We start from the raw sequence: 21086 nt of genomic DNA on the forward strand, positions 1-21086 counted from the left end.
GTTTCACGCAGAAAGCCAACCTTCTTACACACCAGAGAATTCACACGGGGGAGCGCCCTTTTGCATGTTCAGAGTGCGGGAAGTGTTTCACTGAGAAAAGCGCACTTCTTGCACACCAAAGGAGACACACGGGTGAACGCCCCTTTTCATGTTCGGAGTGCGGGAAATCTTTTCCGGAGAAAAGAAGCCTTCTTTATCATCAGAAGACTCACAATCGGGAGGGTCCTTTTCTATGTTCTGAGTGCGGGAAAAGTTTCACACACAAAGGAAATTTTATTAGACATCAGAATACACACACCTGATGGCATGTTGACAGAGACTTCCTGTTCCTTCGCAAACTGAAGCATAGTAAACACAGTGATGAATGAACACAGGAGCGATCGGTACTGATCACTCTCTGTGTTCTTTCAGGAAAGAAATAGGCTGGTAAATAGGACACACACAATATTACCAAAAGTATTGGGACGCCTGCCTTTACACGCGCATGAAATTTAATGGCATCCCAGTCTTAGTCCATAGGGTTCAATATTAAGTTGGCCCTGGGGTTGCCACCTGTCCGGGATTCACCCAAACAGTCCAGGTTTTGAATCACAGATTCAACCTGAAACCAGGACACATCATTCAGACAGGAATCTGGCATGAAACAGGGCCTGACAGGAGGATGAAGGGGGCACTACATGTGCTGCATTACTATTCTCTTTGGAATGCCCAAGGTGTCCCAGGTCCGTTATCCTATAGTGTAAACTTAAAAAAAAAAAAAAAAAATGTGCGCCGCTAAATAGTTTGGGTTTGGCTTGAAGAAAAAGTGGCAACCCTAGTTGGCCCACCCTTTGCAAACTCGCTCATCCATGTCTTTATGGACCTTGCTTTGTGCACCGGTGTGCAGTCATGTTGGAACAGGAAGGGGCCATCCCCAAACTGTTCCCACAAAGTTGGGAGCATGAAATTATCCAAAATGTCTTGGTAAGTATTCCCTTCACTGGAACCAAAGGGCCAAGCCCAACCCCTGAAAAACAATCCCACACCGCAATCCTCCCTCCACCAAATGATTTGGACCAGTGCACAAAGCAAGGTCCAGAAAGACATTAATGAGCGAGTTTGGGGTGGAGGAACTTGACTGACCTACACAGAGTCCTGACCTCAACTTGATAGTCATGTTGATACTCAACTTGACAGGCATGACTGAGGCATAAAGGAGGCAGATGCGAGTGGTGACCTCAACCTGATAGAACGCCTTTGCGATGAATTATAGCGGAGACTGCGAGCCAGGCCTTCTCCGACATCAGTGTCTGAGTTCACAAATGCATTTCTGGAAGAATGGTCAAACATTCACATATGGCGCTTTTCCACAGCATGGAACCGAACGGTTCGGCTCGCTTTTGTGCTTTTCCACTGCTGGTACCGCATGGTACAGTGTAGGAACGGTTCGGTACGGTACGGCGGCGCTTTTCCACTGCATGGAACCGAACAGTACGGCTCAAACCACCTCGATTGTGGTTCCAAGAGGTACCATACCCGGTACCATATTCCACAATCCTTTGCATGCAGTCACTACTAGCCACTGATTGGTCAGAGAATCCCACCCACCCCGTTGTTATCCCACCCACCTAACTTTAGTACTACTTTAGTGGAAAAGCAAACCATACTGTACTGTACCGAACCGTTCCAACACCGTACCATGCGGTACCAGCAATGGAAAAGCAAACCGGGCCAAGTAGAGCCGAGCTAGTACTTGCAGTGGAAAAGTCTTAATAGACACACTCCTAAACCTTGTGGACGGCCTTCCCAGAAGAGTTGAAGCTGTTAAAGCTGTAAAGGGTGAGCCAACTCAATATTGAACCCTACGGACTAAAACTGGGATGCCATTAAAGTTCATGAGCCTGTAAAGGCAGCGTCCCAATACTTTTGGTAATATAGTGCATATTTCTTGAAGACTCCAGTGATGAGATTTGCCTGAGACAATCCTCTGCCTCTCTTCCCACTCACTTTGAGGTGTCCACATCTCACATTTTTGCATTCTCTCTGATCTTAAATCATATTGGCCCCTTAGTTCCAGTGAAGGGAACTCTTAAGGCATCAGCATACCAAGACATTTTGAACCATTTCATGCTCCCAGTTTGGGGATGGCCCCTTCCTGTTCCAACATGACTGCGCACCAGTGCACAAAGCAAGGTCCATAAAGACATGGATGAGTGAGTTTGGGGTGGAGGAACTTGACTGGCCTGACCTCAACCCGATAGGACACCTTTGGGATGAATTAGAGCGGAGACTACGGGCCAGGTCTTCTCAATCTAACATCAGTGCCTGACCTCACAAATGCGCTTCTGGAAGAATGGTCAAACATTCCCATAGACACACTCCTAAACCTTGTGGACAGCCTTCCCAGAAGAGTTGAAGCTGTTATAGCTGCAAAAGGGAGGGCTAACTAAATTATGAACCCTACGGACTAAAGCCCCGTACACACGATAAGAAATTTGGAAGGGAAATTTTGTCCGACGACAGATCTGCCGATTTTCGTATTGTTAGTATGGTGCTTTCGACAGCCGACTCCGACTTTTCGGTTGACAAAATCCTGATGTGCAGGCATTAAAATTTTTGTCCTCCGTCAACACAACGTCCGATTTTCGTCTCATTAGTACAGATTTCGACGGGCAAAAATCTTATGAGCAAGACTAGGCATGCTCAGAGATGAAAGAACACATAGAAAGCGATCCAACACATGACATCACTTCTGAAGTAGAATTCTGTCTTGCGGGAAAATTCGTGTACAGTCTAGAGCACATTCCAACCAACAGACACCACTCTGGACAAAAGACGGACGACCGGTCAGCGGAAATTCGTTGCGTGTGTACTAGGCTTAAGACTGGGATGCCAATAAAGTTCATGTGTGTGTAAAGGCAGGTGTCCCAATACTTTTGACAATATAATGTATATGCTAGCCCCCGCCCTCCATCCTGAAATGACCCCTCTGTGTGCCCTTAGCAGCTGCTGGGAAGAGGGAGAGGAAAAGAGTGAAGCCCACAGTGCTGCAAGGGAAAGGGTACACAGCAGACCCAGACAGCAGGTGAAAGGGGGGCTCACAGAGGGGCCTAACAGCAGGGGGGGTGGGGGTGATCAGAGATAGAAGGGGCGGTGGGGGGTCAGATATTTACAACTGATCACCCTGCAGCACAGCTAAAGAAAAGGGGAGGAGAAGAGGCTGGAAGCACTGCAGAGGGAGCTACAAGAAGATCGATGTCAGCAACATCTTTAGAACTAATAGGGCCTGGGACCTGGTAGAGAAGGGCTGGCTGTACTGCTGTATCCTACAGTTTATTGGAGGTGTTGCAAAAGGTATTTAGGGGTGTCATTTGATAGTTACAGGCCAAAAAGAATTACATTACGGTAATATGGACCCTTAAACAAACAGCAATGGCTTGGCCCCTCACTCATACAGGCACCTCCATAGCACTAAACTATGGTAATATATGGACAATCTGACAATATTTGTACAACACCCTGGCAACTTTGGCAGAAAGCTGGCTTTTCATTGGTCCTGTCAAAGCATTATTAAAACATTTATAACATTTGTACTTCAATTCTACAAGATTTCAGTGAAGATTTGTCTTTATTATGAGTTTATCACTTCTGGAATTTCTAAAATAAAACAGAAAGTTCTACACTTTACAATATTCTGTTCTGAGCAACTTTTTTCTCAAAACGACCATAATGTGCTCTGAAAGTCATCAATGGTATTTTACAATGTGTATTAATGAGATGGAAAGTCCAAAAGGTGCAGGTCCACATGTGTCAGCTGATATGCTAAGCATACATGGAGTTGCTACAAATGTCACATAGAATATTATCATTGGTGTCCATGGTGAGAATGTTCCTTACATTGGTGTCCATGGTGGGAATGTTCCTGACATTGGTGTCCATGGTGGGAATATTCCTTACATTGGTGTCCATGGTGGGAATGTTCCTTACATTGGTGTCCATAGTGAGAATGTTCCTTACATTGGTGTCCATGGTGAGAATGTTCCTTACATTGGTGTCCATGGTGAGAATGTTCCTTACGTTGGTGTCCACGGTGGGAATGTTCCTTACATTGGTGTCCATGGTGAGAATGTTCCTTACATTGGTGTCCATGGTGAGAATGTTCCTTACATTGGTGTCCATGGTGGGAATGTTCCTTACATTGGTGTCCATGGTGAGACTGTTCCTTACGTTGGTGTCAGTGGGAAGAACACTTCTTACCTTGGTAGTTAGTGGGGAATATATCATCTTACAGACTGCTAAAATGTTCCTTACATTGGTGTCCATGGTGGGAATCTTCCTTACGTTGGTGTCAGTGGGAAGAACACTTATTACCTTGATAGTTAGTGGGGAATATATCCTCTTACAGACTGCTAAAATGTTCTTTACATTGGTGTCCACGGTGAGAATGTTCCTTATATTGGTGTCCATGGTGAGAATGTTCCTTACATTGGTGTCCATGGTGAGAATGTTCCTTATGTTGGTGTCAGTGGGAAGAACACTTCTTACCTTGGTAGTTAGTGGGGAATATATCCTCTTACAGACTGCTAAAAAGACTATCTTTGTAGTTTTGGTCTTTGACAGATTCTTCAAGAAACACGTAGTTGAGAACTAAGGTAACATAAAACATGGTTTGTATGGTGAAAGAGAGCAACCGGACAAGACAAGCTAGAGCTGTCGGAGAATGTAGTGTGGATGTAGTGTGGATGGTGGAGGAGTGCTGTCGTACAATGTAATGTAGATGACAGAGGAGAGCTGTCGGAGAATGTAGTGTGGATGGTGGAGAGCTGTTGGAGAATATATTGCGGGTAGTGGGAGGAGAGCTGTCGGAGAATGTAGTGTGGATGGTGGAGGAGAGCTGTTGGAGAATGTAGTGTGGATGGTGGGGGCTGTCGGAGAATGTAGTGTGAATGGTGGGGGGAGAGCTGTCGGACAATGTAATGTGGATGACAGAGAAGAGCTGTCAGGGAATGTAGTGTGGATGGTGGAGAAGAGCTGTCGGAGAATGTAGTGTGGATGGTAGGGGAGAGCTGTCGGAGAATGTAGTGTGGATGGTGAAGGAGAGCTGTCGGAGAATGTAGTGTGGATGGTGGAGGAGAGCTGTCGGAGAATGTAGTGTGGATGGTGAAGGAGAGCTGTCGGAGAATGTAGTGTGGATGGTGGAGAGCTGTTGGAGAATGTAGTGTGGATGGTGGGGCGAGAGCTGTCGGAGAATGTATTGTGGATGGTGGGGGGGAGAGCTGTTGGAGAATGTAGTGTGGATAGTGGGAGGAGAGCTATCGGAGAATGTAGTGTGGATGGTGGGAGGAGAGCTGTCAGAGAATGTAGTGTGGATGGTGGGAGGAGAGCTATCGGAGAATGTAGTGTGGATGATGGAGGAGAGCTGTCGGAGAAATATGTGGATGGTGGAGGAGAGCTGTCGGAAAATGTAGTGTGGATGGTGGAGGAGAGCTGTGAAAAAATGTAGTGTGGATGGTGGAGGAGAGCTGTGGGAGAATGTAGTGTGGACCGTTGGAAGAGAGCTGTCGGAGAATGTAGTGTTGATGGTGGAGGAGAGCTGTCGGAGAATGTAGTGTGGATGGTGGGAGGAGAGCTGTCGGAGAATGTAGTGTGGATGGTGGAGAACTGTCGGAGAATGTAGTGTGGATGGTGGAGGAGAGCTGTCGGAGAATGTAGTGTGGATGGTGGAGGAGAGCTGTCTGAGAATGTAGTGTGGATGGTGGAGGAGAACTGTCGGAGAATGTAGTGTGGATGGTGGAGGAGAGCTGTCGGAGAATGTAGTGTGGATGGTGGGAGGAGAGCTGTCAGAGAATATAGTGTGGATGGTGGGAGGAGAGCTGTCAGAGAATATAGTGTGGATGGTGGGAGGAGAGCTGTCGGAGAATGTAGTGTGGATGGTGGAGGAGAGCTGTCGGAGAATGTAGTGTGGATGGTGGGAGGAGAGCTGTCGGAGAATGTAGTGTGGATGGTGGAGGAGAGCTGTCGGAGAATGCAGTGTGGATGGTGGGAGGAGAGCTGTCAGAGAATATAGTGTGGATGGTGGGAGGAGAGCTGTCGGAGAATGTAGTGTGGATGGTGGAGGAGAGCTGTCGGAGAAATGTGTGGATGGTGGAGGAGAGCTGTCGGAAAATGTAGTGTGGATGGTGGAGGAGAGCTGTGAAAAAATGTAGTGTGGATGGTGGAGGAGAGCTGTCGGAGAATGTAGTGTGGACCGTTGGAGGAGAGCTGTCGGAGAATGTAGTGTTGATGGTGAAGGAGAGCTGTCGGAGAATGTAGTGTGGATGGTGGGAGGAGAGCTGTCGGAGAATGTAGTGTGGATGGTGGAGGAGAACTGTCGGAGAATGTAGTGTGGATGGTGGAGGAGAGCTGTCGGAGAATGTAGTGTGGATGGTGGAGGAGAGCTGTCGGAGAATGTAGTGTGGATGGTGGAGGAGAACTGTCGGAGAATGTAGTGTGGATGGTGGAGGAGAGCTGTCGGAGAATGTAGTGTGGATGGTGGGAGGAGAGCTGTCAGAGAATATAGTGTGGATGGTGGGAGGAGAGCTGTCGGAGAATGTAATGTGGATGGTGGAGGAGAGCTGTCGGAGAATGTAGTGTGGATGGTGGGAGGAGAGCTGTCGGAGAATGTAGTGTGGATTGTGGAGGAGAGCTGTCGGAGAATGTAGTGTGGATGGTGGAGGAGAGCTGTCGGAGAATGTAGTGTGGATGGTGGAGGAGAGCTGTCGGAAAATGTAGTGTAGATGGTGCAGGGAGAGCTGTCGGAAAATGTAGTGTGGATCGTGAGGAATAAAATAGCAACGATGATAAGGGGCAAGCGTCAGAGAACATGTGGATGAGGAAGGAGGTGTGGAGAACATAGTAGAGGAGAAGGGTTGAGCTTTAAGAGGATGTAGTACAGATATTGGGGAAAGATGTACAACACTGGGGTGAAAAAAGTGTTTAGTGATGTGGTCTTGTAGACACCGATAATAACGAGAGAACTCCCATCGTGGTTGAACATGAGAAGAGCTGCTGATAGCGTGAGGACATAAAAAGAGAGCAGAAAACCGACTTGTGTTAAAAGGGACATCACTACTGATAATCAGGGCACTGATTATCAATGCAGTCCCACCAGTGCTGTCAATCAGTGCTGCCAATTAGTGCCCATCAGTGCTGCCAATCAGTGCCTCCTCATCAGTGTCACCTATTAGTGCTGCGTACCAGTATCCATCAGTGCTGCCTATCATTGCCCCTCGGTGACACCTATCAATGCTGCCAATTCGGTGTACATCAGTGCAGGAGAAAAATTACCTGTTTGCAAAATTTTATAACTATGAAAATTGTTTTTTTTTACTTTCAACGTTTTCAGGCTTTTTCCATTTGTTTAGAAAAAATAAAAACCCCAGCGGTGATTAAATACCACCAAAAAGAAAGCTCGCTTGTGTGAAAAAATGATAAAAATTTCATATGGGTACAGTGTTGTATGACCGCGCAATTGTCATTCAAAGTGCGACAGCGCTGAAAGCTGAAAATTGGCCTGGGCAGTAAGTGCCCGGTAGGCAAGTGGATAAATAGCCTTCCTGCTACAAGCATCAGATGATGACTGGTTACATGAGATGATATCAGCTTCTGGCTGCTGAGGAACATCCGCTGGTGGACACCAGAACTGCAGCCTATAGATCTGGGAGCCACAGTGCCCACCACAGGAAGTGATGTAACTTTCAGACAGGAAGTTCCGGGTCAGAGGTGAGCGGGGAGGAAGTAGAGAGGAGACATTGCTGGAACTGGCAGCAGAGGAGGTAATAAGATAATATTTTATATTTACACCCAGTGTATTCCAACTGTCCATCCAGAGCCTCTGGTTTATGAACCGGATACATTCTTAATATAGAACCATTTATCCAACTGTCCATCCAGAGCCTCTGGTTTATAGGCTGAATACATCCTAAATATAGAACCATTTATCCAACTGTCCATCCACAGCCTCTGGTTTATAGACCGGATACATCCTAAATATAGAACCATTTATGTGCCTATACATTAGACCTAACTGGTCGGAACAGGAAGATTCTAGGAAATCTGTAGCGATAATTGTTACTTTATGTCCTTACACAGGATTATAAAGTAGTGAAGAAAACATCTAATGATCCATTAACACCCAGAAGACATCTTCACAGGACATCACCCATCACAGTGCCTGACAACAGAGGTAACCAGTGCCAAGAATATTCTAGAAGTCACCAAAAAGATCATTGATCTGCTGACAGGAGAGGTGAGCGGTGCTGGGAATTCTGGGACATTATCCAGTAACAGACAAGGGATGTGTCTGGATGGTGACTGTATCATTGTGTGTGTCAGGTTCCTATAAGGTGTCAGAATGTCACTGTCTATTTCTCCATGGAGGAGTGGGAGTATATAGAAGGACACAAGGATCTCTACAAGGACGTCATGATGGAGAATCAGCCGCCCCTCACATCACCGGGTAAGAGGAGACTTTATTGTAAAGGAGAGAGCAGTACGGAGGGTCCACCTAGATCCCCCATCATCTGATAAACACATAGAAACAATGTATTCAGTCAGTGTGTGTGTTTCCTACAGATGGATCCAGTAATGGGAACCCACCAGAGAGATGTCCCCGTCCTCTGTATTCCCAGGATTCCACACAGGAAGGTCACACCATCCCCCACCATCATCAGGTAAATTGGATTTAATATCAAGAATTTAGAACTGATTCAAAACTGTATAAGGTTGCATCCTTGTGTGTAGTCTATTGTTTTTTTACTTTTTAATTTTTATCATTTTTGGGTGTAGAGTAAAGACCAGATATACGTAAAAGTTGACGTCAAAGAGGAAGAGACATGTGCAGGTGGTGATAAAGAGTCCATGGAGGAGGTTGGGATGATTATTAAATGTAAGCAGGAGGAATCGTCCTTCCATATCAGCCCGGGTTAGTAAAAAGTTTTTTACCGTAATCATGTTTTCAGACATTGCTGACATCGAGAAGATGGATTATTGTCCTGTCAGACTTTTTTGCTGCAATGTGTCTTTTCCTGAACACTTCCCACAAATAAACTACAAATGTTAGACATTTGAAATCTGGCAAACCATAAAAACAACATACTACAACATATTACCACCTCCCATATCAAAGTACAGTCTTTTAAAGTGGTCTGCAGACTTTCTGATTACCCCTTGTAGGTTAAGGGGCCTACGGAGGCATATGTTACGAAGAGTAACATATGCCACCGTAGGCCCCTTCAACACAGACACCTCAGCTCAGCAGATCTCTCTGCTGATCCCTGCTGAGCAGGCGGATCCTGTCCATTCTATGCAGACACAGCCCATTCTCCTCTATGGGGCAATTGGATGGAAACGGACCGTCTGACCGTTTCTATCCGATGCCATCCAATCCGATTCACCGGACGGATGGAAAATAGAACCACCATCCGTCTGTTTTTAGCGAACAGGATCGGATGGCGGCGGGTTGCCACTTCATAGAGGAGACTGAAGGGTCTGATCAGGTCCGCCTGAAAAACTGACAGGGGACCTGATCAGGCAGCCTGTGTGAAAGGGGCCTTCGGCTGTGTGACTGTGGCATGGCAGGGCAGGGAGATGATGAAAAATAATGAATTAATTTTTTTTTAAATAATGTAAAGAAAAAAAAAAAACACACTCCCTTTCCACTTGCCTTTTAAGCACAGGGCGCCAGATGAAGCCTGCAACAACTTCTGCCTCTTCTCCTCTTGGAAATGAGATGGGCGGGCATTGAGAACAGGCAGGGGGAAATAGTCTTGTTAGTGACTGCTTGTCATACTCCCGGCCACCACAAGAGGGCGCCAGTTCCCCATTGGAAGTGTCTCACTCAAGAAGGCTGAGAAGCCGTGGCCTCAATTATCTGGCACCCGGGGTTTGTCGAGCCCTGGCCTAGGCTATCTTTATGTAGAGCAATACCTGTTTTTTTTTTTTAGATCCTCAGAGATTTCTATGCCATGAGGTGCCATGTTGAACTTCCAGTGACCAGTATGAGAGAGTGAGAACACCAAATTTAACATACCTGCTCCCCATTCAAACTTGAGACCTTGTAACACTAATGAGTCACCAGGGAGGGAAATGGCAAATTGGGCCCAATTTGGACATTTTCACTTAGGGGTGTATTCACTTTTGTTGGACAATTAACTTCTTTGGTCGACCATGTGGAGGCCTGTTCTGAGTGGTACCTGTCCTGTTAAACTGCTGTATGGTCTTGGCCACCGTGCTGCAGCTCAGTTTCAGGGTCTTGGCAATTATTTATTTAGTCTAGGCCATCTTTATGTAGAGCAACAATTCTTTTTTTCAGATCCTCAGAGAGCTCTTTGCCATGAGGTGCCATGTTGAACTTCCAGTGACCAGTATGAGAGAGTGAGAGCGATAACACCAAATTTAACACACCTGCTCCCCAGTCACACCTGAGAACTTGTAACGCTAAAGAGTCACCAGGGAGGGAAAATGGCAAATTGGGCCCAATTTGCACATTTTCACTTAGGGGTGTACTCACTTTTGTTGGACAATCAACTTCTTTGGTTGACCATGTCGAGGCCTGTTCTGAGTGGAACCTGTCCTGTTAAACTGCTGTATGGTCTTGGCCACCGTGCTGCAGCTCAGTTTCAGGGTCTTGGCAATCTTCTTATAGTCTAGGCCATCTTTATGTAGAGCAACAATTCTTTTTTTCAGATCCTCAGAGAGTTCTTTGCCATGAGGTGCCATGTTGAACTTCCAGTGACCAGTATGAGAGAGTGAGAGCGATAACACCAAATTTAACACACCTATTCCCCATTCACACCTGAGACCTTGTAACACTAAAGAGTCACCAGGGAGGGAAAATGGCAAATTGGGCCCAATTTGTACATTTTCACTTAGGGGTGTATTCACTTTTGTTGGACATTAATGGCTGTGTGCTGAGTTATTTCGAGGGGACAGCAAATTTACACTGTTATACAAGCTGTACACTCACTACTTTACATTGTAGCCAAGTGTAATTTCTTCAGTGTTGTCACATGAAAAGATAGAATAAAATATTCACAAAAATGTTTGGGGTTTACTTACTTTTGTGAGATACGGTATGTTTTACATCGGTGGATAGGGGTTAATTATTGACATCTTTAATGTTTATTTAAAATTTTCTTTCCAACAGATGGATGTGATGTGATGAACACCTCGGAGAGACCTCTTCTATTATCTGCTGATTGTAACTTAAAAGATGACGGACTAAAACAGACTTCACCAGAAGTAAATCCCAATGCACAAATCATCCACAGACCTTACCATTTGTCTACATCAATGGATGTCTCTAATCCTGAGGAATCTTCTGATAAACCACAAATGATTACTTCACACGTCCAGCTTCGTTCTCCCACTGCAGAACCATCTACAGATCCATCTAATCCCGGGGAGTCCTCTTTGAGCCACGAAAGGGTTCACACATACGAGAATCCATTCTCATGTTTGGGGTGTGGGGCATCTTTCAAAACAAGGTCTGAACTTGTTGTCCATCTCAGATCTCACACCAGCGTGACCTTTTCGTGTTCAGAGTGCAGGAAATCTTTCGCTAAGAAAAGAGAACTTCTTACGCACCAGAAAACTCACCAGAAAAGTGAGAAGCCCTATTCCTGTTCACAGTGCGGGGAATCTTTTCCTGAGCAAAGCGTACTTCTATCACACCTAGGAATTCACACAGGCCAGCGTCCATTTTTTTGCTCAGAGTGCGGAAAATGTTTCGCTCTGAAAGGGAGCCTTATTAGACACCAAAAGAGTCACAAAGGCGAGTGGCCTTTTTCTTGTTCAGAATGCGGGAAGTGTTTTACCATAAAAGCCAAACTACTTGCTCATCAAAGAAGCCACACTGGTGAGCGTCCCTTTTCATGTTCAACGTGCGGGAAAAGTTTCACATGGAAAGAGAGCCTTTATAGACACCAGAAAAGTCATAATAGTGAGCCTCTTTTTCCGTGTTCAGCATGCAGGAAATGTTTTACACGTAAAGAAAATCTAATTAGACATCATCAGAGTACACACAGCTGCTGATACTGTTAATAAATATATGGTGGTAATGAACAGGTGGTTTTCTTCAGTTTACAGAACAACTCTATAATGCAAATGATTTGTGTAGCTATACAATCCTGCATAGTGTAATTTACTGTAGAAGTACAGGGAAAGCTCATTTGGCTGTACTCCTTCTATGGATCACAGGAGTGTAGCTTGTTCCCGTTTTCAGCAAACAGTGGGCTGAATTCCGCTGTCTGCTGATGTCAAAAGAGATGGTCCAGGCTCATGCAAGATTGCCACAATGAAGTCCGAATTCTCCCACATGTCTGGACCGGCGAGCCGCTGAGAGCCTGAGCCGGTCGCTACTGCCCCCTCCACAGCCAAGCGCTCCAGTGAGTGAGAGGGGGCTGAATTCCGCTGTCTGCTGACGTCAAAAGAGCTGGTCCAGGCTCATGCAAGATTGCCACAATGAAGTCCGAATTCTCCCACATGTCTGGACCGGCGAGCCGCTGAGAGCCTGAGCCGGTCGCTCCTGCCCCCTCCACAGCCAAGCGCTCCAGTGAGTGAGAGGGGAGCAAAGCGGAGAGCCTTTCTGCTCATGGAGCCCTGAGTACAGAGCAATCTGCAGTGTTGAACCGCTCAGCTCGCAGTGTTAGAATGAAGTTAGGATTCGCCCACATGCCTGGACCGGCGCTAGGCGCACCGCTGAGAGCCTAAGCTGGCCACTTCTGACCTCCTCCACAGCCCAGTGCTCCAGCGAGCGAGGGGGGGGCAAAGCAGAGAGCCTTTCTGCTCATGGAGCCCTAAGAACAGAGCGATCTGCAGTGTTGAACCACTTGGTTCGCAGTGTTAGAATGAAGTTAGGATTCACCCACATGCCTGGACCGGTGCCCGGCGAGCCGCTGAGAGCCTAAGCTGGCCACTTCTGACCTCCTCCACAGCCCAGTGCTCCAGCGAGCGAGGGGGGGGCAAAGCAAAGAGCCTTTCTGCTCATGGAGCCCTAAGAACAGAGCGATCTGCAGTGTTGAACCGCTCGGTTCGCAGTGTTAGAATGAAGTTAGGATTCACCCACATGCCTGGACCGGTGCCCGGCGAGCCGCTGAGAGCCTAAGCTGGCCACTTCCGCCCCCTCCACAGCCCAGTGCTCCAGTGAGCAAGGGGGGGCAAAGCAGGGAGCCTTTCTGCTCATGGAGCCCTGAGAACAGAGTGATCAGCAGTGTTGGATCGCTTGGTTCTCAGTGCTAGAATGAAGTCAGGATTCACCCACATGCCTGGACCAACGCCCAGCGAGCCACTGAGAGCCTGAGCCGGCTGCTCCCATGCCCTCCACAGCCCAGCGTTCCAGTGAGCAAGGGGGAGCAAAGCAGAGAGCCTTTATGCTCATGGAGCCCTGAGAACAGAGTGATCAGCAGTGTTGGTTCGCTCGGTTCTCAGTGTTGGAATTAAGTCAGGATTCACCCACATGCCTGGACTGGCGCCCAGCGCGCCGCTGAGAGCCTAAGCCGGCCGCTTCCTCCACCTCCACAACCCAGCGCTCCAGTGAACGAGGGGGCAAAGCAGAGAGCCTGTCTGCTCATGGAGCCCTGAGAACAGAGCAATCGTCAGTGTTAGATCATTCGGTTCTCAGTGTTAGAGCCGGCATCAGACCCATGCTGCATCCACCAGGGTAAGTATGATCATGAGTTAAAAAATCCTAAACATCTTTTTTAATTTATGGTCTGGTGTTCTGAGTCACCTACAAATTGCTTATATTTCTTGAAGACTCCAGTGATGGGATCTGCCTGCTACAATTCCTGCCTCTCTTCCCACCCACTTTACTGCCCCCGGAAATCAAAGACTTTGGTTTCCTGCTCCCCCCCCCTCCACAGCCAAGCACTCCAGTGAGCAAGGGGGACCAAAGCAGAGAGCCAGTAACTTACAGTCACCGTCTCTCTGCTCACAGAGCCCTAAGAACCGACGGTGTTAGATCGCTTGGTTCTCAGTGTATATTTCCTTTCACATGGGCTTTCCGATCAGGTCCGCCTGTCAGTTTTTCAGGCAGACCTGATCGGATGCTCCATGCATCCCTATAAAGCAGCGGATGTCAGCGGTGACTTGTCTGCTGCTATCCGATCCTGTCCGTGAAACCCTATTATCCATCCGTCTGGAGGATCGGATCAGATGAAAATGGACAGCGGTCCATTTTTCACCTGATCTTCCATAGAGGAGAACGGGGCTCTGACAGGTCCGTCTCAGCACAGTGAGCAGAGACGGACCTGTCATTTACCTGCTCAGCGGGGATCTAGTTGGGACAAAAATCTCAGTGCTGATGTCATGCCACAGCATAGTCAAAGATAACTTCAGGGAGCTGTGACCCATCAGGAAGTGAATACAAAAGACTTCGGTGGACCGAATACATATTGAGTAGGAAGCCTAAGGGAGTGAGTATTAAGGCAGGGGTATCGCCTTATTCATCTTTCCCTAGAAAAGACGAGTAGGTAACCTTGCAGAGAAAATACCAGTGATAACAATACAGAGGCTAGGACAGGTACATTTTATGGAGAGACTACAAAAATAAATAAAAAATTGAATCTAGTATTATATCACCAGCTAAAATAGGCTCAGAAGTTCTCACCATTGTTACTAGTCCTGATGTTCCGGATGTGGCAGTAGAGGGAGATCCAGCTGGTAGCTATACATTAGGCTCTAAGGTACCAGCATTTCCAACGTTGGCATTCTAGGCAGTAGATGAAATGTCATGAGTACCACAGCATGTACCATAGGGTGCTGTGAAATACCTAAAGATAGGATTTTTTATCTGAGGTCTGAGCAGGCTGTGTGATTTCCTGAGGCAGTCTCTCCCTCTGAGGTCTGAGCAGGCTGTGTAATTTCCTGAGGCAGTCTCTCCCTCTGAGGTCTGAGCAGGCTGTGTGATTTCCTAAGGCAGTCTCTCCCTCTGAGGTCTGAGCAGGCTGTGTAATTTCTTGAGGCAGTCTCTCCCTCTGAGATCTGAGCAGGCTGTGTGATTTTCTGAGGTCTGAGCAGGCTCTGTGATTTCCTGAGGCAATCTTTTCCCCTGAGGTCTGAGCAAGTTGTGTGATTTCCTGAGGAAATCTCTCCCCCTGAGGTCTGAACAGGTTGTGTGATCTCCTGAGGTAATCTCTCCCTGCCCCCAAAATCTGAGCAGGCTGTGTGATCTCCTACTGTAATCTCTCATCTGAGGTCTGAGCAAGTTTTGTGATTTCCTGAGGCAATCTTTCCTCTGAGATCTGAGCAGGCTGTGTGATCTCCTGAGGTAATTTCTCATCTGAGGTCTGAGCAGGCTATATGATTTCCTGACGTAATCTCTCCCCCTGAGGTCTGAGCAGGTTGTGTGATCTCCTGAGGTAATCTCTCCCCTCAAAATCTGAGTAGGCTGTGTGGTCTCCTGAGGTAATCTCTCCTCTGAGGTCTGAGGAAATTGGTTAATTTCCTGAAGTAATTTCTCCTCTGAGGTCCGAGCAATTGTTGTGATTTCCTGAGGTAATCTCTCCCCTAAGGCCTGAGCAGGCTTTGTGATCTCCTGAGGTAATTTCCTGCCCCAGGTCTGAGTAGGCTGTTTGATTTTCTGCAAGAATCTCCCTCCCTGAGGTCTGAGCAGGCTGTGTGGTCTCCTGAGGTACTCTCTCCCTGAAGGCCTTAGCAGGCTGTGTGATCTCCAGAGGTAACTTCTCCTCTGAGGTCTGACCAAGCTGTGTGATCTCCTGAGGTAATTTTCTTCCCCATTTCTGAGTAGGCTGTTTGATTTTCTGCAAGAATCTCCCTCCCTGAGGTCTGAGCGGGCTGTGTGATCTCCAGAGGTAATCTCTCCTCCGAAGGTCTGAGAAAATTGTGTAATCTCCTGAGGCAATCTCTCTCCATGAGGTTTGACCAGGCTGGGTGATTTCTTGAGGTACTCACTCCCCTAAGGCCGAAGCAGGCTGTGTGATCCCCTGAGGTTAATCTCTTCCTCTTGGAGCTTGCAGATGTAGATAATATTCGGCTGAAGAGATTCCCAATTATCTGCCAAGAGCAACCAGTTTCTACAACTATTTAAATGAAGAGTTCACAGACCGTTGGGGGCAGGGTTTCCCACCAAAAAGAGCCAATCACAGGTAAGGGCAGAATCTTCCTTAGCTCAGCAACAGCATCTCCGTGACAGCATTCAGTACATCTGAGGTGACCTTCTGGCCCAGAAGATAGAGGAGAGCAGCAGCATGTGGCCCAAAAGAAGATCCTGACCACAACTAGATGAATAGAAGAATAAAGGAATATAGATAAATATACAGTGACGATTCAATTAATAATGTTAAAATGTATGGGATGACGTAGTCGTGTCACAGAAAGAAATATGGGGTTATACGTGATGATAGTGTCATATCACACACCGGTACAATATATTACCAAAAGTATTGAGACACCTGCATTTACACGCACATGAACTTTAATGGCATCCCAGTCTTAGTCCGTAGGGTTCAATATTGAGTTGGCCCACCCTTTGCAGCTATACCAGCTTCAACTCTTCTGGGAAGGCTGTCCACAAGGTTTAGGAGTGTCTATGGGATTGTTTGACCATTCTTCCAGAAGCGCATTTTTGAGGTCAGGCACTGATGTTGGAGAGAAGGCCTGGCTCGCAGTCTCCGCTCTAATTCATCGCAAAGGTGTTCTATGGGGTTGAGGTCAGGCCTCTGTGCAAGCAAGTCAGGTTTCTCGACCACAAACTCATTAATCCATGTATTTTATGGACCTTGCTTTGTGCACCGGTGCGCAGTCATGTTGGAACAGGACGGGGCCATCCCCAAACTGTTCCCACAAAGTTAGGAACATGAAATTGTCCAAAATGTCTTGGTATGCTGACGCCTTAAGAGTTTCCTTCACTGGAACTAAGGGGCCAAGCCCGACCCCTGAAAATCAACCCCACACCATAATCCCCCCCTCCACCAAATGATTGTGCACCAGTGCAAAAAAGCAAGGTCCATAAAGACATGGAGTTTGGGGTGGAGGAACTTGACTGGCCTGCAGAGTCCTCACCTCAGCCAGATAGAACACCTTTGGGATGAATTGGAACAGAGACTGCGAGCCATGCCTTCTCATCCACATCAGTGCCTGACCTCACAAATGCGCTTCTGGAAGAATGGTCAAACATTCGCATAGACACTCCTAAACCTTGTGGACAGCCTTCCCAGAAGAGTTGAAGCTGTTATAGCTGCAAAGGGTGGGCCAACTCATAATTGAACCCTACGGACTAAGACTGGGATGCCATTAAAGTTCATGTGTGTGCGTAAAGACAGGAGTCCCAATATTTTGGTAATATAGTGTATATTGGGTTATATGGGATGATGATGTCATGTCATATATAGATATAAGGGGTTATGGATCTAGGGCTTTAAAAACATCAAACTATTGTTTTTCATATGTTTTCTTCAACCAGTTTCCGACCGCCCGCCACAGTTCTCCTGCGTGAACCGACGTAGCTCTACTTTGGTAGCGCGCGTGGTGCTGGGGGTCAAGTGCGCGCCGCCGGCGGCGCGCTTCCGCCCCCCACTAGGCAGCAGGGATGCCGATCCACGGGTTCGGCAGCCGCGATTGCCGCCGGGCACCCGCGATCGCTCCCCACTGAGAGAGAAGGACGGTCAGATGTTGTAAACATTCTTCTCTCTGAAATGATCACAGAGCGCCTGTGATCCTTCTATATAGGAACACAGGCTTCTATGGTAATTTCACAAGCCCACCCCCCCCCCCCCCAACAGTTAGAAAACACTCCCCTAGGCTCACAATTTACCCTTTGATCCCCCCCTAGGTTAACCCCTTCCCTGCCAATGTCATTATTACAGTAACAGTGCATATTTTTAGCACTGATTTCTGTAGTAATGTCACTGGTCCCCCCAAAAGTGTAAAAAAATATCAGTTAGGGGTCCGATCTGTCCGCCGCAATGTTGCAGTCCCGCTAAAAATCGCAGATCGCCGCCATTACTAGTAAAAAAAAATATACACATATATTTATGAATGACATAAATCTTTTCCCTAGTTTGTAGACGTGATAACTTTTGCGCAAACCAATCAGAATACACTTATTTCAATTTTTTTTTTCTTACCAAAAATGTAAAGCAGAATATAAATTGTTCTAAAACGATAAAAAAATTTGATTTAATTTTTTTTTTGGGGGGGGGGGGGGGGATGTTATGAAGCAGAATTGAAATATATTGTTTTTTTTTTTTCAGAATCGTCGCTCTTTTTTTGTTTATATCGCAAAAAATAAAAAATCGCAGAGGTGATCAAATACCACCAAAAGAAAGCTCTATTTGTGAGAGAAAAAAAGACATTGATTTTATTTAGGTACTGCGTTGCACCAGGGTTCCTCCAGAGGTTGCTAGGGATTCCCTGAGCAATGGGAAATTTCTGCCTCTCAGATAAGTTCCCAATGACACCATTCTTTCTTTTTAGCTATGTCTAAGGGGGGTAATTCTTCCCAATGATGACAAGAGTAAGGAGCATTCTTCCCACTGACTGTCACACTAATGCAGGGTTTCTCAAACTGGGTTCTGTGGAACCCTAGGGTTCCTCCTGAGCTTGCCAGGGGTTCCTTGAGCAATGGGCAGTTTCTGCCTCTCAGAAAAGTTCCTAATGACACCATTGTTCCTTTTAGCTATCTCTAAGGGGGGTAATTCTTACTAATGATGATAAGAGTAAGGAGCATTCTTCCCACTGTTTCTCAAACAGGGTTCTGTGGAACCCTAGGGTTCCTCCTGAGCTTGCCAGGGGTTCCTTGAGCAATGGGCAGTTTCTGTTTCTCAGATAAGTTCCAAATTACACCATTGTTCCTTTTAGCTATCTGTAAGGGGGTTAATTCTTCCCAATGATGACCAGAATAAGGAGTATTCTTCTCACTGACTGTCACACTAATGCAGGGTTTCTCAACCAGGGTTCCTCCTGAGGTTGCTAGGGGTTCCTTGAGCAATTTCTGCCTCTCAGATAAGTTCCCAATGACACCATTGTTCCTTTTAGCTATCTCTAAGTGGGGTAATTCTTCCCAATGATGACAAGAGTAAGGAGCATTCTTCCCACTGACTGTCCCACTGACTGTCACACTAATGTATCATGAGTTGTAGATTTTTTATTTTTAGTGGGGGTTCCCCGAGACCAGAAATTTATTTCAAGGGTTCCTCTGTGTTGGAAAGGTTGAGAAAGTCTCTGCTAGAGAATAACATAGGATGCAGTTATCAAATCACAACTAGGTGGCGACCTCACTTTTTGTGAATGGACCGCACAAACAGGAAGTGATGTAAGATAAAAGGCTAAAAGGCTGAGACAGGAAGTTCCGGGTAAGAGGTGAATTTTGAGGAACTAGATAGGAGACATTGCTGGAACTGGCAAAGGAGGAGGTAATAAGATCATTTTTTATATTTACATTCAGTAACCCCCCTCGTCATGTTAGCGTTGCCACCTCATCCCTTTAAAACCGAACACATATTCATTACACAGGTTCTGTAGCTTATTAAGGTCCTCACTTAGTACCTTATCTGCATTAAATTGGACTCAGAACCTGTGTATTTAAAGGGTTCGGGTTTAACCACTTAAGCCCCGGAAGATTTTACCCCCTTCCTGACCAGGCTCTATTTTGCGATTCGGCACTGCGTGACTTTAACGGACAATTGCGCGGTCGTGCGACGCTGTACCTAAACTAATTTGACGTCCTTTTTTCCCACAAACAGAGCTTTCTTTTGGTGGTATTTGATCACCTGTGCGATTTTTTTTTGATCATGCGCTATAAACAAAAAAAGAGCGACAATTATGCAAAAATAACAATATTTTTCACATTTTTTTTTTATATGAAATTCCCCAAAAAAATGTAAAAATCAAAATTTTTTAACATTTTTGGCCAATTTGTTTTCTGCTACATATTTTTGGTAAAAAAAAAAAGCAAAAAGCGTATTTTGATTGGTTTGCGCAAAAGTTACTGCATTAACTAACTAAGGGAACATTTTTTGTAATTTTTGTTGTTTTTTTTTTTTAACGAGTAATGGCGGCGATCTGCGATTTTTTTTTTTTTTTTTTTTTTGCGGCGGACAGATCGGACCCTTGACTGACATTTTTGACACTTTTGGGGGTACCAGTGACATTACTACAGTAATCAGTGCTATAAATATGCACTGTTACTGTAAAAATGACACTGGCAGGGGAGGGGTTAATTGTGTCCCTAGGGGCGTGCTTCTAACTGTAAAGGGATGTGGCTGTTTGTGTAACTACAGAGATATATGATCCTACATAGCAGGACCGTATGATCTCTGCACTTACACAGGGGAGAATGACAGGCGGCTTTGTTTACATCAGCCGCCTGCCTTTCTCCCTCTGTAACAGATGATTGCGAGTGACCGGCAGACATCGGGCCTGCCGGTCACTCGCGCGGAGGTGTCTGTGAACGAGCGGGGGCGGGAGCGCGCCTCCGACGGTGCGTGCTCGCCCCCTATTGGCTCGCAGGCGAGTGACGTACCCGTACGTCACTTTGCCTGCACGGGGCTGACCGCCGCAGTATATGTACTTGCGGCGGTCGGCAAGCGGTTAAAGTGATGAGGTGGCAACCAACGTAATTTCCGTCTTCATCCTCCATATTCACTAAGAAGTAATCTCTTTAAAGAGGATCCATCATTGTCATTTTTTACGGTTCTGAACCCAATTGGACCCATGTTTCTAAATGCTTTCTCACCATAGTTATGAGGTCCAACCTGAACCTTCCCTTCCTGCTGCAGCCGATCTGACAACAGCCTTGAAGGAGACGGCTGATTCATAAGTGTAGCTTGTCTTGGCTGTGAACACTTTCCTGAAACAAGCAATGGCAAGTGGAATGCAGAGCCTGACATGCCCCCCTCCCCTTGCATTCCTCTTGCAGGTGCTTGTTTCAGGAAACTGCTCACAGCTGAACACGTTGTCCCCGTTGGAAGACTTCCCTCTATTCCTGTACAAGTGACAATGCAACCTTTAGCATTTTCCCTCACTTTAGGTCCTGGCTACAATAGTCACCAAGACAAATGGAGATGATGAATCTCCCCAGTGGGGACACCGAAAGCAAAAAAACTGAC

The 21086-nt window shown here is 46.5% G+C and overlaps 2 protein-coding genes across 2 annotated transcripts in view; both read left to right on the plus strand.

Moving 5' to 3' along the window:
* LOC309564402 (uncharacterized protein) overlaps window positions 1–21086 on the plus strand; it is an 880901-nt gene that overhangs the window by 386675 nt on the left and 473140 nt on the right.
* The window catches only part of LOC309563412 (uncharacterized protein), a 44716-nt gene continuing 32226 nt past the window's right edge, over window positions 8597–21086 (plus strand). The window contains exon 1 of the mRNA XM_082267806.1: window positions 8597–8690. The gene's annotated coding sequence lies outside the window, so the exon portion shown is untranslated. The remainder of the gene's footprint in view (window positions 8691–21086) is intronic.

Source organism: Pelophylax lessonae (assembly GCF_965119305.1).
Source record: "Pelophylax lessonae genome assembly, chromosome: 9".
In the NCBI taxonomy this organism is placed as follows: domain Eukaryota; kingdom Metazoa; phylum Chordata; class Amphibia; order Anura; family Ranidae; genus Pelophylax; species Pelophylax lessonae.